The sequence below is a fragment of the Lissotriton helveticus genome, chromosome 1_1 (assembly GCF_964261635.1).
Source record: "Lissotriton helveticus chromosome 1_1, aLisHel1.1, whole genome shotgun sequence".
NCBI classification, from domain to species: domain Eukaryota; kingdom Metazoa; phylum Chordata; class Amphibia; order Caudata; family Salamandridae; genus Lissotriton; species Lissotriton helveticus.
Genome location: NC_136057.1, coordinates 1,843,318,483 through 1,843,338,517, shown reverse-complemented (window position 1 = coordinate 1,843,338,517; position 20,035 = coordinate 1,843,318,483). Strand labels below are relative to the sequence as shown.

The following is a 20,035-nucleotide window of genomic DNA, read 5'->3' as shown; positions in this document are numbered from 1 at the left end:
CTCCTCTGAAAGGAATGGAGGTGGCTGTGACATGCTAGACATAGTAGCCATTGTAAAAACAAACCTATTAAAATGAAAGAATGTAAGTAAACAAATGTGACAATTTTGGCAAGTTTTCAAAGCGAAAATTGTAAATACCAATAAGCTATTGTAAAATTAGTAATGTTTGTCCAAAACTTTGGTGAAAGCAGTCAAAACCACAATAGTAGCTGAAAGAAACAAAACATCACCAAATAGTAGATTGTTGTTGAAGAAACGTGCTGTTGTGCACATCAACGAAGAAAGTAAGAAAAGTGTGGTTCCTTCCGAAGAAATGCGCTGCAGTGCATATCAGCGTAGATAATTGAGGGTTAAAATGAAATGCGCTGCCGTGCGCATCGGCGCTGTCAACCCTGTTGTGAAGGTAAACAATATGCACTGCCGTGCATATCAGCGCGGTTGACAGGGAAAATCCAAAATGGCCGCTGCGTGATGTCGTCACGCGTAGGACGTCAGACGTTAGACGTCCGGGTCAGGAGTCAAGCTGCCGGATCAAGCTGCCAGGAAGAGAAGACTCGCGTAGGGTGCACTCGCGCAAGGCATGGAACAAACTGGTTGCCAGGCGAGGGAAGCACTCACAGGACTCACCGAGTGACACGCGATGGCGCACGCGAAGTCACACGCGATGGCACCCGCGATGTCTTTCAAATAGCAACAGAGTAACGGTAAGCCTCAGGAAGAGGAAATTACCTTAAGCAATATTAGTCGAGTAATTTAAGATTTTGAGTTTTCTCTTGAACCAAAAGTCGGCAAGGAGGTGCAGCAGACTCCACAATGACAAGAGAGTCTAACTGCTGTTCAGCAAAGCAGCTAGGAAAGACAAAAGGTTAAAGAATCCAAACCAAACAAGGCATGAAAGTGAGGCCAAAGTTGAAGGTCCCAATGTTAGAAGGCAGGTTCAGGACAGTAGGTCAGTGTCCTGCATAATCCAATGTCCAATGTCCAAAAACGAAAAATGAGAAAAAACCAAATCCAAGTCCAATCTGAAGAGTAGGGGAGTTGATGGTTGCAGGTGCTTGTCCCCAATCAAGCCTTGACCCTCGTCGCCAGTGATAAAAGCTCTGAAGCAGGTATAGTTGTAGAAAGAGCTTTATTGATGCAACCATCAAGCAGGAAAGACAGCAACTGACTCTTCAGGAGAAAACATAACATTCTGACAATAATGTCAGGAAGACAGAGCTAGCAAAGTTCCATTAAAGGGACAGTAATTAAAGAACAGTAACCACAACACTTATCCATTGAGATGATGGCATGCGCGGTTAGGCAGAATGTAGGGATTACGGGATTCCGGGTCGGACAGGTAGAGGTACAGGAAGAGAAACTGTCCCTGTACACAGACGTTGTTCTGCTTTACGTTACACAACCGGAAACCCTGATCCCGGCACTGTTTGATGAGCTGGACCGCTATGGCGCCAAGTCTGGGTACCAGATCAATTGGCACAGGTCGACACTCTATGACCCCGAGGACGGAACGAATGGCCCCAGCTGCCGGAGAGACTACAGACGACTGGAGAAGGGTTTCTGTACCTAGGGATATTTATCACGACAGACGGTGATATTTCATACGAACAAAACATCAACCGTGTCATATGTATTTCAAAACTGACGCTAGCAGATGGCAATCGCTCCCCCTGACGATTCTCGGACGGGCAGCTATATTTAAAATGATCTCGCTCCCGAGATTTTTATACGCATTCCAAAAAGAATACTTCCCCGTAAAAAATAAGGTCTTCCGAGACATTCATGCGGAGTTGAGGTCCTACCTCTGGCTGGGAAAGCATCCTAGAGTAGCGCTGCCGACCCTACAGAGACATCAATATGATGGGGGGATTTCGCTACCAGATCTGGAAGCCTACTACTGGGCGGGACACCTGGCCCCCATTAATGAATGGATACACGCGCCTGCCGCGCACCCCACTTATGCACTGGAAAGGCACATTATGGGCACGCAAACATGTCTTCACTACATTTACGGGGGGAAGGGACAGGCCAGACTATTGCTGGCTACTCAAATCACACTGGGGGAGTGGAAAAGGGCGACGAAAGCCATTAAGTGGGATCACAGATCAACGAAGCAGACGCCGCTATGGGACTGCTCCTGGCTGAAGGAACTCGGCAAGTTAAGAGGGTTTCAGGGATGGGACGCCATAGGCATCTCTACTTTAGGAGATGTGACCAAAAGCGGGGCACTAAAGTAATTTCCCTTACTGCAGACAGAATTTGGGCTCCACCGCTCCCAGTTTTTTAAATACATGCAATTGAGGCATGCATGGCGGGCAGAGGGGATATTACGAGAGGCGCTCCCTGAATACGCTCCTCTGGAAGGCCGCCTGCTGCAGGAAAGGATTACTGAAAAGGCGTTATCCCTTACATATAAAACTATTATGAATAATAGGCCAAACAGACTGGAAGGCCTCCGAGCCACGTGGGAACAAGAAGTAGGGGATATGGATGACGTGGACTGGGGTGTGGTGCTGATGCACCCCAGGGAGGTGGCAATTAAATCACGTCTCCGCCTAATACAATTTAAGGTCCTGCACAGGGCTTACTTTGATAGAGTCCGACTCTATAAAATGGGGAGAGTGTCCGACCCCTGCTGCCTCCGATGCGGACATGAGAGCGGAGATTTCTTACACATAATCTGGTCCTGCCCGCACATTTAAAGCTACTGGAGAGAGGTCACTGACGAATTGGGTGAGGTACTAGGGACAGACATTCCGTTGGACCCGAAGCTCATACTCTTGGGAATGACCAATGATGTTGACTTGGCCCGCCCACTGCTGATATTCCTAGTATTAGCCCTAGTAGTGGCCATGAGGGACATAGCAAGGAAATGGGGGGCGGCAGATATACCACAGCTAGGGGAATGGAGGAGGGGTATGGACCTCTACATGGCGGCTGAAAGGTTCACGTACGAAGCAAGAGGGTGCCCGAAGGAATTCCGCAGAGTATGGGGTAAATGGAGACACTATCATGGACTGGATGGAGGGCTCTAAGGAAGCACGACCATTTACACACTTGATTGCCATGAAGGGGATTGGAGTATGGGGCCGGGGGACCATGCTGAAAAGGACTTGGAGGAATGCAGGGCTTGATCATCTGAACTTTGGCACCAGGGTACTAGACCGTGAAGGAAGTGGGGGAATGAGGGGTGAGAGGAGCGGGGATGTAGCTTGATACTGACATGCTTGTTATGTGTTTTTTATTTGCTGCAAAACAATAAAAATGTTTTTAAAAAAAATAAATGAATAAATAAATAAAAGAATGTCACCGCAAGGTGCGAGGGCCAAAGAAATACCTTCAACTTGAAGTCTTTTTCTTTTTTTTTTCTAGGCTAAGAAGCAGAAAAAGCCTAGTTTGCTGAGAGATGCTAGAGAGCATTGCCAAGGAGTGAGCAGGAAGAGACGTGACCGAAGGATAGGAACCAGAGGAGCCGGAACATCAAGGAGGACTGGAGAAGCCTGGAAAAGCTGCTGGAAGATACCACCAGAAGACGACCTGATGTTGGATTCCAGGTGAGTGAAGAATAGAACGAGACCAGGCAAGACTGTTGGTTAGCTGTCACTATCTATAGCAGATGCTACGTGTTGAACTAACACGTGGTGGGTGTGCCTCTAAACAGTGCAGGAGCACCGGTGTTGACCGTTGGGAGTAAACAGGTGGAAGAAAGCTGTTGCTCACTAAGGAAACATGTTATGCTTATTTACATATAACAGGTGTACCAAGCCCTTTAATACTTTGTTTAAAACTGACACATGAAACGTTATCACTTCTTTACCAGTCTTTCAATGATAACAACACTTGTTTAAACATAACACATGTAATAACAAGTGACAGCACTTTATGCATAACTGTTTATTGCACAGGTGTTTATGCACATTCTGCTTAATCAATGTATTTTATGAATAACAAAAAATCACATGTAAAGAAATTATATACCCATATGAATGGTACTTGCACTATTCACCATGTGATTCCCAATTGTACTTTAGCAGGCTCAGGTATCATACCCCCATCAGAAAAGATACGGCTAAAGAATTTTAACTCTGTCTTATGGAACTCACATTTATCTGCATTCAAAGTCAAACCTGCATCATCCAGTAAATGACATACTTGTGTGTGAGCCTTATCGTGCTCCTTTGGGTAGCTCTAAAAACCAATGTAATCACTGTAATCAAGCGCATTCATGACAGGCTCTATGATACATCGAAAGGCATCTTGGAAAAGTTCTGCAGCTGATGACACAGCAAAGCATAGTCTTTTGTATCAAAATAGACCAACATGTGTATAAAAGGTTGAAAAGTACCTATAGTTTTTTTGAGCTCCAACTGATGATAACCTTTATTCAAATCAAGGCAAGAGAAAACATCTGCACCATTTAATTGAATTGTCACAGCAGCAAAATGTGAACCTGGATGTCGTTCTCGTTCAATTGCTTTTTTGTCTAATGAGGTGATACTTAAAGTACGGCCCTCCTGACCTTCACATGCGGCCTCCTGCTGTACGACCGCACTGGCCTGCTGTTTACTAAGGAGTAATGCAAAAACAACAATTGATGGACGGAATGTTGCACAATGGCAAAACATTCACCCCAGTCACAGATCTGGGTTTAATCCATCGTTATTTTGCTCACCACACCACCTCAGTTCAGACATGGCCATATGCAAATCAGTCTTGACCCTGTGCCTCATGGGAACAGTCCAGCCCGAACTGCCAAGCCATGTCTTCCCTGGACTGGAATCAAGCATCCTAGGACCGGTTTCTGGCTATCAGCCTTCATCAGCCAGAATAGCTTGATTCCAGTAATAAGGAGAGCACTAACCTTAAGAAAGATATTAAATAAAGGGGCAACTGTGTAATTACAAAATAACTGACGAAAAAGAAAAGAAGCAAGAGAAAGCTATCCTGCATCACTTAACTTTAGGAACACATTCTTTGTTAAGACATCTTGCAACAAACGTATAAAATTGAAAAAAGTCTCTTCAAAATTCAAAACGTTCAATAAAACACAGAAGCACTTCACCTTCAGTACATCAGATTATATCAGTGCGTTGAGAAGTATATTTAAAAAGTGATAGTTTTCGTAAATGAAAGTAGAAACATTCATGCCTCCTCCCATCCTGACAAGAATGCCAATAAGAGGCAATTCAGTTGTCACATTGAACCCTCTGAGTGGCCTGGGTTCTTGTTATACAAGGAAACCATTATAGTTTATAAAATCAAACACAATAGAAGGTTTTGTACTGTTCCTATCATGAACACATATATTTCAAGGTGCTCTTACATGTGAAATGAAGAAAAGGGAGGTAAAGTAAAATAAAACAATTGCCTGGGATTGCAAAATTAGGACAAGTGGGGAAGCCGGGATTGATCATAAGTTTTTTGCTTTGACATTGTGTAATTCTATTTCATTCCAATTCAATAATGAAGTTACTTCTTTTTTAGGTTGAGCCTACAGCGCACATGTGCTGTCTGCAAGACCTGCTGTAATCACTTCCACCACATTATTCCCACTTGCTGCTTTCCATAGGTTCCCTCCACAGTCCCTCTTATTTGCTGCATCCTGACTCGTTCTGGCAGCCGATAGCTCACTTTCGTTCAAGGCAGAGGAGCACCGGCCAATGACGGTCTCCTTACGGATTTATTTTTTATCTGTTTGTTTGGAGAAGCCTTATTCTGGTGCTCTCTTGCCCAGCCCCTGCAGCTTCTACGAGTGCTGCCCAATACCACTGCTTCCTCGTGTAGCGCTATCTTACTCCTTCACTTCCTTACCATAGCCTGCTCCATCTGGGCAACAGAATTTAAATATATGTCTTAAGGAAAGGGTGCAGTACCACAGGATGTTACTAGGTGTCCGTGGGACACCTAGAAACATGAGGCTTTAAGAACGACAACCATCGTTTCTGAGCATTTTTCTTTTTAGGCTTTTGTAGTCTTTGCAATAAGAAAAGAAAATCCACTAATAAAGGAGAAAATGCTTGGGCTTGTTCCTTAAGCCTCATGGCAATGGAATTCTATATCAGGTCTTTTCTTAAGACTTATTACGTACATTCTATTACCCAGTGTCTGTAGAGTTCTTGTTGGGTATTACTGGAGACGCGTGCACTGGGTGAAATGAGAGAGCACCCCATAATGAGGCAGCGCTGGAATGTGAGTACAAGGGATATGGTCGGCCGGGGTGGTATCGCCTGGATACTACCTCACCGCAGCTTCCAACCTTGAAGAGTGTTTGACTACAGGTGCTCCTCCTCTCCCGTTCACAAGGCTCGTGGGGCACTAGATTGGCTAATTAAAAATTCAATATGGAAACATACCTATTAGGGTACAGTATACAGTGCATGTGCATCATAATATGCACCACATAGTGATTACCTTGTAAGGAATACACTTTTTTATCATTATTATTTAGAGTGCAGAAGGGATCTTTCTAGGTCCTGATGAGAAGCCAGGGGAGGGCTTAGAAACATGTTGACCAAGGAAGTACTGCTCATTAAAGCAGCGTATCTCTGCTGATTCCCCACTTTTAACAATACCAGCTTTAGGAACATTAAAGTATTTTTTCCGCCTAGCCAGGTATCTTTTAATTTCACTTCACTTAGTCACTCCTGACAATTCCACTCGCACTTCTACACTGCACATATTATTGTCAAAATCAGTCCTCCCGCATAGTCGTAGGTCATAGCAGGCCCCGTCCCGCAGGGGGGCGGGAAGACCCCGATGATGAAGCATGCCACCAACGGTCCTTTTGGTGGGTGAGGGGTATTTTAACAAAGCTGTGTGCCTTCCCAGAACGTAGGAGCCACACTCTTTTAGGAAGGACACTTTTCCATATGGGATATGGGTGGATGCCTATGTTTATTACATAGTCAAATATGTCACCCCATCTCAGTGGCTCCATTTGGTGGTGCCCAACATCTCAAACCCTTCAAATCCACCTGTAATATTTGTGTGAAACCTGGAGATCAACACGGAAATTGTCCTCACATCTCTCTAAATAATAAGAGAGATTACCTGTCAGCTCGCAATTTCTGTCTTCGTCTCCCACCAGTAATGGAGAGTGCATCAAAACCATTCCTGGTGATTTGATCTGTAGATCACATTTGCTCATCAAATATATAACCCCTTTCTCACTCTTTCCCAATATTGTTCAGCTTTTTTTACCTCACCGCCGGTTCTTCTTCTGTCCCGGCTGTTCTTATACTATTGTCCTCTACTGTGTTTTGATTGTATTTCAATGTGGTGTTACCCTGTCAACCAAATTTCATATATTACTCAGTACTATAGTCCATATTGCATGATTATAGTGCACATTCCAATGGTGTGGAAATGTATACCATCTTACCCATACTACGGGTGGTGTTCCAAATAACTTCGATCCAGTCGAGTGTCAAGCACTCAGCACTTTTAAAACTTCCAGTGTAATCTCCTGCAAGTTAATATGTTAAAACATCTTCGTATGAGTTTCCCACTATATTTAATGGGCACCCCTGAGCCCCATAACGGCTACAAAACCGGCCTGTTACACATACTTGTCAGAGAGTACGCTTGTGTACATATCTACCGTGAAAGTGTTGTCGTCGTAGACCCAGAAGAGGAAACTATTCTTTGTTCTAGTACTACTTCACTAGTTCTCCTCTTGATAACTAGACTGCCCACCTCCTAATCTAAGCATGAGGGCCTACCCAATGGGGGTTTCTATGGAACTCTTCTATGTCTATCCTAAATGCGCTCGTATCGGGCACCAAGTAAAATCTTGTTTTCTGTAGAAACATAGTTGACCCATTATGCCCCGTGCAGTATGGGTAATTCTTTTGCCGCACGTATTGCGTTAAATAGCCCCCGCAGTAAACTACCAAACTATAGAATCCAAAATATAGAATGGACAGAATATCGACTCCAAAATATAGATAGGACAGAATATCGAATTACCAAAATATAGTTAGTCAGGATATCGAATTTGGCGTGTGCTAAGGTTTGCGTTAACCACAGTGGGAGAAACCCATGGTGTGAGACCAGTAGAACGCTCAATGATATCATGCTTAAGTAATGATTAAAGTTCTTTTTCAACAGCATTTTGTAAATGAAAAGAAATTTGTCTATGTCTTTGAGCAACGGAATGGACAACCTTATTTGCAACTTTACTTTCATTGTCTTAAGCTTTTCCAAACCATGAAGCAATGAAGGGAAATTATTTACTATTTTGTGGTGAGCATTCATGTTGTTGATCTTGGAAATCAGTCCCTTTTCAACAGCTGTGCTGAATCTAAGTAGAGAGGCACTTGACTCTGTCCCTTGAAGCACATGGATGGGTGCTTGCACCTCCATTTTCTTGTATTTCATCGCTGTTAAAAATGAACTTTGACTTATTAAGGGGGTCGATGCAGCCCATATATACTTTGGTTTTCGACAGTATAAATTGTGGTAAGGGATGCAATTCATTATATTTCTCTTAAGGCATAATGTTTATCGATGCATCACTGTCGATGATGAAAAGTATTGACGAACCATTTAGTTTCAGTGTAATTTTTGGACAATGATTGAATGACTTTGGTGCTTTGGCATGTCGACTTTCTTTTGACTGACATTTTTCTTCACATACCGCTAGTGCAACATGCGCACACATTTCTGAGGAAAACATCAATATGGCACAACCATCTTCTTCTCTTTCACTTGAAACTGATATAAAAGAACTGTTTGACGATGATTTAGATGACAATCGACTTAGTTCACTGTCGCTTTGTCGTGTCTGACATCTCAGCGGGTCCTTGGGAGTGGAACGTTCTGGCCACCATCTTGTCTTTGCGCAGTGACGCACTTGTTTTTTCCCTTTGCTTTGCACACAGTCACAAAATTGTTTTCCTTCCCACAGCCCTTATATATCTGTCTAGTGACGGAACATTTGTCCTTGTGTAGAAACGAAAACCCACATCTAAAACATAACTTCTTTTTATGTGTAGACATCACCTTGTGTTCTTCAGTATTTTGCTTTGACTCACTTTTCACATTTATGACTCATTTATTCTGGGCACCTTCAGCCTCCATGTCAGCAGCTTGTTGATCGGCACGCTCTTCAGCTCTAGCAACCATTAACACTTGTTTCATACTCAGAGTTTCTTACAGCATTTACCGTCTGAATGAATCGGACAAGCATCTATCAATGACCCTGAGAAGTATAGCTTTGTCGTCATTAAATTAATTGAACATACAGTGTTTGATGAGTGTGTTAAGTCTTTCTACAAATTCATCAATGGTTTCACCAACTTTTTGTTGACTGAAAATATATTTTTCATAGTCAGCATTGGATTGAATTTATGATTCAAGGTTTCTTCACGGTATGTGATCTCTTTATTGGTACATGGTATTTTCTTCATGACTTTTTTCACGCTATTGGCAGCAAGATTTTTTCGGCTTTTTTTTAACAGCAATTTTTATTATGTCAATTGTCAAATACAATGCAGAGCTCTGTGACCTAGAGACATACTGCCACATAGTACACAAGAAATATTGCGTTGCCTTTTAACATGTGCATTACGCCAAGAACTGAAACAATAAAGAAACAAAATCCCCCCCATGCACTGCCTTTGCACCACACAATGAATAACACCAATTCGCCCGCACATACGGAACATCCTCTGCAGGACCCAAAAGGTCAGGGACCACAACTCCTGCCCAATTTAACCTTCAACAGCCACATCCCTCAAGGCAGGGGGCTCCAGGTCCAAACCCCGGTACGTCACCCACCTCTTCCAGATCTTAAAATGCTTCAATGGGCACACTCTTGCCTAAAAAATAGGGACCTCCAGACCAATATTAAAATCCAAACCATTTTTCCATGATGAAAGCAGGGGTGGGGCCCCTGCCTTCCACTTACGGGAAATGTCCAGTTTAGCCAGCGTAAAGCCCAAGAGCATCAGATGACGCTTATAAATATTTTCCCGCACCCGACCCATTATATGTAATAGTACCAATTTCTGAGAGTAAGGGAGCTCCCATCCCAGGACCTCAGCAAGGCAGGCCAAAACCCCCCGCCAGAACCTTTTGCCCGATTGTATGAAGCAGAGCACCATCCGCCGAGCTACAACGTAGGCATACTGGGGACTCTATCAAATCCGCCCTCCACAGCCTAACACGAGTATAATATACACGTGAAGATAATTAAATTGGATCAACCGAAGGCGCATGGCTATCACCGCTCCTCTAGGGGACGCAAGTGCCTCCGTCCAGTGCTCCTTATCCAGGGGGCCGAGGTCTTCCTCCCACCTCTCCCTAAGTTTATCTAACGTAGTAGGTCAATTCGTCACCAAGGTTTGATATATCTTGGAGATTTTATGGTCTTGGAGGTCACCCATAAATACTTTAACTTCAACAGGACTGAACTCTGGAAGAGACTCCAATTCTGCTATGCTGGGAAGTATATCATGTCTAGACTGCAAGTATTTGAAAAATTGTGTTTTCGGCATCTGATGGTCGTGCTGGAGATCCTGGAAAGATTTTAAAACCGTGCCACACATAACGTCCCCTAAGGTAGATCCCAATATTATCCCAGTCTTGGAAACCCAAGAAGCCTGCAAGTTGTGGCAATCTATCATTGGACCAAAGGGGAGTCTCCCTTGTCAGCCTACCCCACCACCCCATCTTGCGCAGGGCCTGCCTCCACACCTGGAAAACTACTTTTGTAGCGGTCGGCTGTGTGTTGCGGATAGAAGCCTAGTATAAGACCGTGTGTAAAGAATAGGAACCCATCCAGCCCCGCTCCACTGCACATGCAGGATCAGAGCGATCCCCATACCACCATTTGTTCAATATTAGGAGTTGCGAGGACACGTAATAGGACTGGACGTCCGAGGTAGCCAGCCCACCTCAGTACGTGGACTGAAACAAAGTCTGTAACTCGACTCTGAAAGCCCTCCCTGCCCAAAGAAGCTAACCCAGTGTTAGACCTGTCTGCCTCTGGGAGTGTCCTACCAATTATTATTTATTTTTGTCCCCCTTGGCTTCCTGGTGTTTCCTTCTTTTCTTGGGTCTACCAGGATTCTTTTTCAATGTTGACAGGGGGCTGGGTGTTCCTTGGCTATGATGTTTTTCTTTTCTTACCTCTGAGGCCTAGTCAGCCTCTTGAAAATCTAGGGCCGCCTAAAATGGTGCCCAGTAACTGTCACAACTGTCACCGCGTGAGGTCACCCCATTGGACTTCATGGGGAAAGTTCTGGAACCTCCTAGTAGGTTCTGATGGTCAGAGGCTAGCTTATAAAAGGCCGGTGACAGAGCGGCCATTTTATGTAACAACAGAAGTGACCAGTGAGGAGGGAGGCAACTACAGGAGGAGGGCTGTGCACTGGTGGGGACAAGATCGACCCGTGGGCCGGCTGTGAACCTGCTTAGATGTGACCACTCTTGAGCTGACCAAACCCCACTGAGGCAGAGATTCACTTGTGCACCAGAAATCTATTTTAGCACCTTAGAAGCACTGAAGAACCTAACGGTGTGAAACCAGAGAGCAGCCAGGGAGTTAGTACACCTCAGGAACCCCCCCGACCAAAAGTAAACTCGTTCTATCCCATTGGTGGCGCTGCAGGAGAAAGGAGCAAGCGAGCTGTGAGCGCAGCCTGGTGAGACCAACTCACTGTGGAAAGAGCGGCGGAGACTGCGGCAGCTAACCAGACAGAAGTTGGCCATCGCACTTTGTCGTCCCTGAAGCGGCATTGTTGGAGCCGAGGCCCAGCTGTTCCGCGATGACGTCGTGAGAGGAGACGGACCAGCGTTGGAAGAGGCCGGGTGAGAGGAGGAGCGTCCGTCCGGAGGTATCGTCAGCGACAGGGAAGAAAGCGGGTCTACGTCGAAAGAGGCCCGGCGAAGGCGGGACTTCCTGTGGTGATCCCCGCGGCTGAGGTGAGAGCAGCCGGCGCTGTGCCACGCCTCCTCAGCATCGAGGGAGAAGACAGCTGATCCGAGCGAGCCGGCGACGGGGAACCCAGACCACTCCCAACCGCTTCCCCAGTGCAGCGGCAGATCGAGACTTCAGCAGAGTTAAAGTAAGCTGGGTCTTGTGCGGGCAGAGGGCGGAGGCAGCACCAAGGGAAGCCAAACTTTGGAGGGGGTCAGACGTGGCCAGAGCTCCTTTTCCAGACCATTGATGACTTTAAAGTGCCTAATGACATACGAATAAACAACCTTCACAATGGAACTGAGTAACTATTGAACTTCCAAATAAACGGAAGGGAAAGCTAAACGTGGGGAGTAACAAACCACAATTAGTGAACAGTCTGGTAGAGTCAAGAGAGAACCAGACTGTAGTAGGAGTTCAGGGTGGCATGAAGAAGAGAACAAACCAGGCATTAGCGTGTTACTAGAGCTGTCAAAATGTTATTCTAGAAGGAGGGGAATTTAAGTAGGATTAAAGGAAGTGAATTTCTAACCTACTTATTCTTTTCTAGTGGTGCAGCTGTGAAAAGTACTGACAGAGTTAATGATCTTTTAGCCTGTGTGTGTCCCTGCACGACTGGGGTAATGTATTGACCACTATCGTAAAGGAAGCTTCAAATTGAATAACTCTTGTGCATTAAATATTGTTCCACTCTTATTAGGCAGGGGGAGAGGCAAATTATCTTGTATTATGACAGGGAAATGTTCGGGATGCTGATGTAAGAATATGAAATGTGATCATATTGTACCAAATTGTAAGGGGTTGTACTTAAGTGAAGCAATTATTCAGAACCACAAAGAAACCAGATGCAATTTTTATAAAGTACGAACCGTATTTTTCTAAGAACTGGTGTGGAGTCTTTATTTTAGTGTTGAGTCATTGAGTTACTTGGAGTGGTTGTTAAGCATTACACGCCAGCCTTGGGGGTTTTAGCGACTCCCCGCTCTGTGCCAGGCTACCCTATGTAGTCTAGGTTTCCTAGGTCTAACATAATTGGTGTGCAGTGGCGGGATACGGGTTTGTGCTTACAACCACTTATTAGTAACGCAGTGCTTACCACGGGCCTACACCTGGAGTTTTCTCCAAGCGGACTCCCTAATTAGAATTTTGCTTTTTCCAAATTCCTTCCTGGTGGTGGGTGGAGGTGATCCTTGGGTACTGTCCTTACCTACTTCAGAGTGGCTATCCACAACCCCACTGTTAAGATGGAGTCCAATTATGAGGGGTTGGAGACCTATACTGTGGCGCAACTCAAGGACTTCTGTCAGGGGAGGGGGGTGTTCTACAGACGAGGGGCCAAGAAAGAGGAGCTCCAAACTAGTCTGAGGGCATGGGTGGAGGCATACCCGGAGGGAACGGTTGAGGAGGACGAGTCGGAGAAGAACACTGTCATCTAGGTAGATGGTGTGTGCCCACTGGGGGTGGGGGATATGTCAATTAGCCCCAAAGTAACCTCCCGGGAGGGTAGCAGTGTCTCTTCACGAGGATTAACCGAAACTGAACTAGCTGACCGGAGGGAGGAGAGACAGTTAAGGTGGGAGTTAGCTAGGTTGGAGATGGAGAGGGAGGACAGGAGGTTAGCTCATGAACTAACTCTTAAGGAGCTGGAACACAAGGCCCAGCTCATAGGGACTCCCAATCCAATCAAAGGTGGCAGCGAAAACAAAGAGATCACCAGAGAACCCAGACCCTACTTACCAAAGGATGTCATTGCTAGCTACACCCCAGGTGATGATATTGCCAAGTGGCTAGCCGCCTATGCGGTCTCCTTAAGGGCCCATGGGATCTTGGAAACCCACTGGGGGGGTGGGCTGTATAAGTACATGCCACCTCCTGGCAGGGATACCTTGTTGGCCCTGGAGCGGGATGAGCAAACCCACTACCCTACAATGAAAGTGGCGCTGATAAGAAAGTTTGGACTAACTCCCGAGAAGTATAGGCAGAAATTTAGGAGTAGCCACAAACTAGGCACACAGAATTGGGTGGATTTCCTTGATTACGCAAAAAAGGCCTTGGAGGGTTGGGTGAAAGGCAGCGAGGTAGGGGACTATGAAGGTTTATATGACCTCATACTCAAGGAACACCTACTCGAGAAATGTTTTCCCGAGCTGCGTCAACACCTGGTGGACAGTAAGCTGACCAGCCCCAGGAAGCTTGCTGAGGAGGCAGACATCTGGGCTAGTACCCGGGTGTCCTCGAAGGGGACTGGAGGGGATTCCCAGAAGTCTGGACAGGGCGCCCCCCAGAAGAAAGAGGGGGGAGATAATAAGAGGGAGTTCTCAAAAGGTCCACAAAATACTTCTCAAGGAAGGGGCAGAGGATTCATCCCTAAGGCTAACCCACCCCGAAACCCTAATCCTGGCCAAAGCCAGCAGCCAAGGGTTGTCCATTGCTTCGAGTGTGGTGGTGTGGGACACTATAAAGGAGACGTGAGGTGCCCAAAAAGACCACCCCCTCCCACTGGAGGAAAAGCCCCGAGAATAACTAGTGTAGTGCTCGGGGAGGAGATGCCTCTGGGTAAGGGAGGGGAGCGGGCGGGTGTCACTTTAGTGTCCCTGGGAGATAAGGAGATGGTTCCAAAGACCCAATTGCCCTCAAATACTACCAAGTATGAGCAATGGGTCACCATCAATGGCCATAGAGGGGAGGCTCTGAGAGACCAAGGAGCCAGTATGACTATGGTGAGAGGTCATCTGGTGTCTCCAGAGCAGGTCATCCCAAATGTACTCCATCCGCTGTGATGGCTGACAGCAGATTGGTCCACTATGCAGTGGCTGAGGTTTCCTTTGAGTGGGGAGGGGTTGCAGGTTTACTTCGAGTTGCCGTAAGCCCTGCCGTGCCTGTTGATTGCCTGTTAGGAAATGACATGGAGCACAATGCTTGGAGGGAGGTGGAATACCAGACTCATTCTGAGATGCTGGGTACACCTGACTGGGCCTGTATCAGCACAAGGTCCGCGACTACCCGGAGGGGGAGTTCGCTTACGCTGGAGCCTGGAACAATGGCCCAGCCCGCTGCCAGAGAAAAGAAGGACAGTAGGCAGGAGGAACCTGCCTCAACATCTCTACCTCGTGAGATAGATAGGCCACCTGCGGAGGTGGATCTGGAGTCCACGGAGGAGAATGTTACTTCCTTGGAGAACCTACCCATTCCTGCTGAGTGGCATGTGGAGGGAGGACCTTCCAGGGAGGAATTCTGCAAAGCACAGAAGGAGTGTCCTACTCTTGAGGGGCTGCGGCAACAGGCCAAAGCCCAGGCAGCAGGGAACGTTGTAGGGAACTACCAGATTTATTGGGAGGATGGACTCCTCTACAGTGAGCCCAAGGCACCCGGACATGGTTCATCCCGGGCCTTGGTGGTCCCTCAATGTTTTAGAGCCTTTCTTCTAGAACTGGCTCATGAGATACCCTTGGCATGTCACTTGGGTCAGGACAAGACCTTTACCCGGCTTGTCCCCCACTTTTACTGGCCTCGGTTGAGAGTGGCGTCTGATACCTACTGTCGGACGTGTGTGACTTGCCAAGCCAGTGGGAAAACAGGGGTGAAGCTGAAAGCTCCCCTGGAACCATTTCCTGTCGTTAGCACCCCCTTTGAAAGGGTGGGCATCGACATTGTAGGGCCATTGGATCCACCAACTTCAGCTGGTCACAGGTTCATCCTGGTACTGGTGGATCATGCCACCCGGTACCCAGAGGCAATTCCTCTGACGACCATCACTGCACCTGCAGTGGCAAGGGCCCTGATGGGGATCTTCACCCGAGTGGGTTTCCCCAAGGAGGTTGTGTCCGACAGGGGGACCAACTTCCTATCAGCTTACATGCGGGCTATGTGGAAGGAGTGTGGTGTCACCTACCGGTTTACCACTCCTTACCACCCACAGACCAATGGTCTTGTGGAAAGGTTTAATAAAACCCTGAAAGGCATGATAAGAAGTCTGCCTGAGAGCCTGCGGAGGAAATGGGACGTCCTCCTACCCTGTCTCTTGTTTTCCTACAGGGAAGTGCCACAGAAGGGAGTGGGCTTCAGCCCCTTCGAACTTCTGTATGGGCACCCTGTACGGGGTCCTCTCAGTCTGGTGAAGGACGGATGGGAAAAGACTCCCAGGAAGCTTCCCCAGGACGTGGTGAGCTACATGCTGGCCTTCCGGAGCCAAATGGCCAAGTTGTGGAAGCAAGCTTCTGACAACTTGGAAGCCAGCCAGGCTATAATGAAAGAGTGGTATGACCACAATGCTCACCCAGTGGAACTGGAGCCTGGACAAAAAGTGTGGGTGATGGAACCTGGAGAGCCAAATGCCCTCCAGGATCGCTGGACAGGCCCCTTTGAGGTATTGGAGAAAAAGGGTAAGGCCACTTACTTGGTGGACCTTAAGACCCCGAGACAACCCCACCGGGTGCTTCATGCCAATCGCCTCAAACCACACCATGAGAGGCCCGAGGTCGTCTTAATGATGGTGACCGATGGAGCAGAGGAAGAGGAAAGCGAGCCTCTCCCTGATCTTTTCTCGTCTCAAGAAAAGGATGGGTCGGTGGAGGGAGTAATTCTCTCACCATCCCTGACTCCTGAACAGCAGAGAGATTGCCGCCAGATCCTGGAGCAATTTTCCTCACTGTTCTCCCTTGTCCCGGGAAGAACCCACGTGTGTACCCATGATGTGGACACAGGAGACAGCCCACCTGTGAAGTCTAAGATCTACCGGCTGTCAGACAAGGTGAAGGCCAGCATCCATGGCGAAGTCGCTAAGATGCTGGAGCTAGGAGTGATCGAACCTTCCAGTAGCCCTTGGTCCAGTCCGGTGGTTTTGGTACCAAAAGCTGCCCCGCCGGGCGCCACACCCGAATTGAGATTCTGTGTGGATTACCGAGGACTGAATTCAGTAACAAAGACTGATGCTCATCCGATCCCAAGGGCGGATGAACTCATTGACCGGCTGGGAGCTGCCCAATACTTGAGTACCTTTGACCTTACTTCAGGGTACTGGCAGATTTCCCTTACTGATGGAGCAAAGGAAAGGTCAGCCTTCTCCACGCCTGAGGGTCACTACCAGTTCTGTGTGATGCCCTTTGGGCTCAAGAACGCTCCTGCCACGTTTCAGCGACTGGTGAACGAGGTCCTCTCTGGAATGGAGGCTTTCTCTGCTGCTTATCTGGATGACATTGCTGTATTCAGTAGCAGTTGGGAGGACCATTTGCAACATTTGCAAGCTGTTCCCCAGGCCCTGAAGCAGGCTGGCTTGACAATCAAGGCCAGCAAGTGTCAGATTGGGCAGGGGTCGGTGGTGTACCTAGGCCACTTGGTGGGCAGGGGAACAGTGCAGCCCCTCCAGGCAAAGATCGAGGCTATCATGGCCTGGGAGCCCCCCAAGACTCAAACTGAGGTCCGAGCCTTCCTGGGCCTCACTGGATACTACCGTCGCTTCGTGAAGGGGTATGGCACCATTGTGGCCCCCCTCACTGAACTTACTTCTAAGAAACAATCCCGACGGGTAGTCTGGACGGAGGCTTGTCAGCGAGCCTTTGTGACTTTGAAACAAGCATTGTGTACTGCTCCAATACTTAGGGCACCTGATTTTTCCAGAGAGTTCATTGTCCAAACAGATGCATCAGAACATGGCATTGGGGCAGTGTTATCGCAACTAAATGATGAGGGCTTGGATCAACCCGTGGTCTTCCTATCCAGGAGACTACTCCCTAGGGAACAGAAGTGGAGTGCAATTGAAAGGGAAGCCTTTGCGGTGGTCTGGGCACTGAAGAAGCTGCGACCATACCTGTTTGGCTCGCACTTCCTGGTACAGACCGACCACCGACCCCTTCGTTGGCTGATGCAAATGAAGGGGGAAAATCCCAAGTTGTTGAGATGGTCTATCTCCCTACAGGGAATGGACTTCCGGGTGGAACATCGGCCTGGAGTGGACCACGCCAACGCAGACGGTCTCTCTAGGTATTTCCGCCTTAGTGAAGAGAACTCCCAAGGGGTTGGGTAGTTCTCCCCACTTTCAGCTGGGGGGGACGCCTGTTAGACCTGTCTGCCTCTGGGAGTGTCCTACCAATTATTATTTATTTTTGTCCCCCTTGGCTTCCTGGTGTTTCCTTCTTTTCTTGGGTCTACCAGGATTCTTTTTCAATGTTGACAGGGGGCTGGGTGTTCCTTGGCTATGATGTTTTTCTTTTCTTACCTCTGAGGCCTAGTCAGCCTCTTGAAAATCTAGGGCCGCCTAAAATGGTGCCCAGTAACTGTCACAACTGTCACCGCGTGAGGTTACCCCATTGGACTTCATGGGGAAAGTTCTGGAACCTCCTAGTAGGTTCTGATGGTCAGAGGCTAGCTTATAAAAGGCCGGTGACAGAGCGGCCATTTTGTGTAACAACAGAAGTGACCAGTGAGGAGGGAGGCAACTACAGGAGGAGGGCTGTGCACTGGTGGGGACAAGATCGACCCGTGGGCCGGCTGTGAACCTGCTTAGATGTGACCACTCTTGAGCTGACCAAACCCCACTGAGGCAGAGATTCACTTGTGCACCAGAAATCTATTTTAGCACCTTAGAAGCACTGAAGAACCTAACGGTGTGAAACCAGAGAGCAGCGGGGGAGTTAGTACACCTCAGGAACCCCCCCGACCAAAAGTAAACTCGTTCTATCCCATTGGTGGCGCTGCAGGAGAAAGGACCAAGCGAGCTGTGAGCGCAGCCTGGTGAGACCAACTCACTGTGGGAAGAGCGGCGGAGACTGCGGCAGCTAACCTGACAGAAGTTGGCCATCGCACTTTGTCGTCCCTGAAGCGGCATTGTTGGAGCCGAGGCCCAGCTGTTCCGCGGTGACGTCGTGAGAGGAGACGGACCAGCGTTGGAAGAGGCCGGGTGAGAGGAGGAGCGTCCGTCCGGAGGTATCGTCAGCGACAGGGAAGAAGGCGGGTCTACGTCGAAAGAGGCCGGGCAAAGGCGGGACTTCCTGTGGTGATCCCTGCGGCTGAGGTGAGAGCAGCGGGCGCTGTGCCGCGCCTCCTCAGCATCGAGGGAGAAGACAGCTGATCCGAGCGAGCCGGCGACGGGGAACCCAGACCACTCCCAACCGCTTCCCCAGTGCAGCGGCAGATCGAGACTTCAGCAGAGTTAAAGTAAGCTGGGTCTTGTGCGGGCAGAGGGCGGAGGCAGCACCAAGGGAAGCCAAACTTTGGAGGGTGTCAGACGTGGCCAGAGCTCATTTTCCAGACCATTGATGACTTTAAAGTGCCTAATGACATACGAATAAACAACCTTCACAATGGAACTGAGTAACTATTGAACTGCCAAATAAACGGAAGGGAAAGCTAAACATGGGGAGTAACGAACCACAATTAGTGAACAGTCTGGTAGAGGCAAGAGAGAACCAGACTGTAGTAGGAGTTCAGGGTGGCATGAAGAAGAGAACAAACCAGGCATTAGCGTGTTACTAGAGCTGTCAAAATTTTATTCTAGAAGGAGGGGAATTTAAGTAGGATTAAAGGAAGTGAATTTCTAACCTACTTATTCTTTTCTAGTGGTGCAGCTGTGAAAAGTACTGACAGAGTTAATGATCTTTTAGCCTGTGTGTGTCCCTGCACGACTGGGGTAATGTATTGACCACTATCATAAAGGAAGCTTCAAATTGAATAACTCTTGTGCATTAAATATTGTTCCACTCTCATTAGGCAGGGGGAGAGGCAAATTATCTTGTATTGTGACAGGGAAATGTTCGGGATGCTGATGTAAGAATATGAAATGTGATCATATTGTACCAAATTGTAAGGGGTTGTACGTAAGTGAAGCAATTATTCAGAACCACAAAGAAACCAGATGCAATTTTTATAAAGTACGAACCGTATTTTTCTAAGAACTGGTGTGGAGTCTTTATTTTAGTGTTGAGTCATTGAGTTACTTGGAGTGGTTGTTAAGCATTACACGCCAGCCTTGGGGGTTTTAGCGACTCCCCGCTCTGTGCCAGGCTACCCTATGTAGTCTAGGTTTCCTAGGTCTAACACCCAGGACCATGTTAACCTGGCGGAACCAAGAGGGCCTAACTGGAAATGGATGATTCTGTAGTTGATAGAGAAATCGCG

General features: G+C 47.5%; 1 protein-coding gene across 1 annotated transcript in view; it reads left to right on the top strand.

Moving 5' to 3' along the window:
• The first annotated feature begins 3,531 nt into the window (after positions 1-3,531).
• NUF2 (NUF2 component of NDC80 kinetochore complex) overlaps positions 3,532-20,035 on the top strand; it is a 414,966-nt gene continuing 398,462 nt past the window's right edge. Inside the window, exon 1 of the mRNA XM_078641336.1 lies at positions 3,532-3,554. The gene's annotated coding sequence lies outside the window, so the exon portion shown is untranslated. The remainder of the gene's footprint in view (positions 3,555-20,035) is intronic.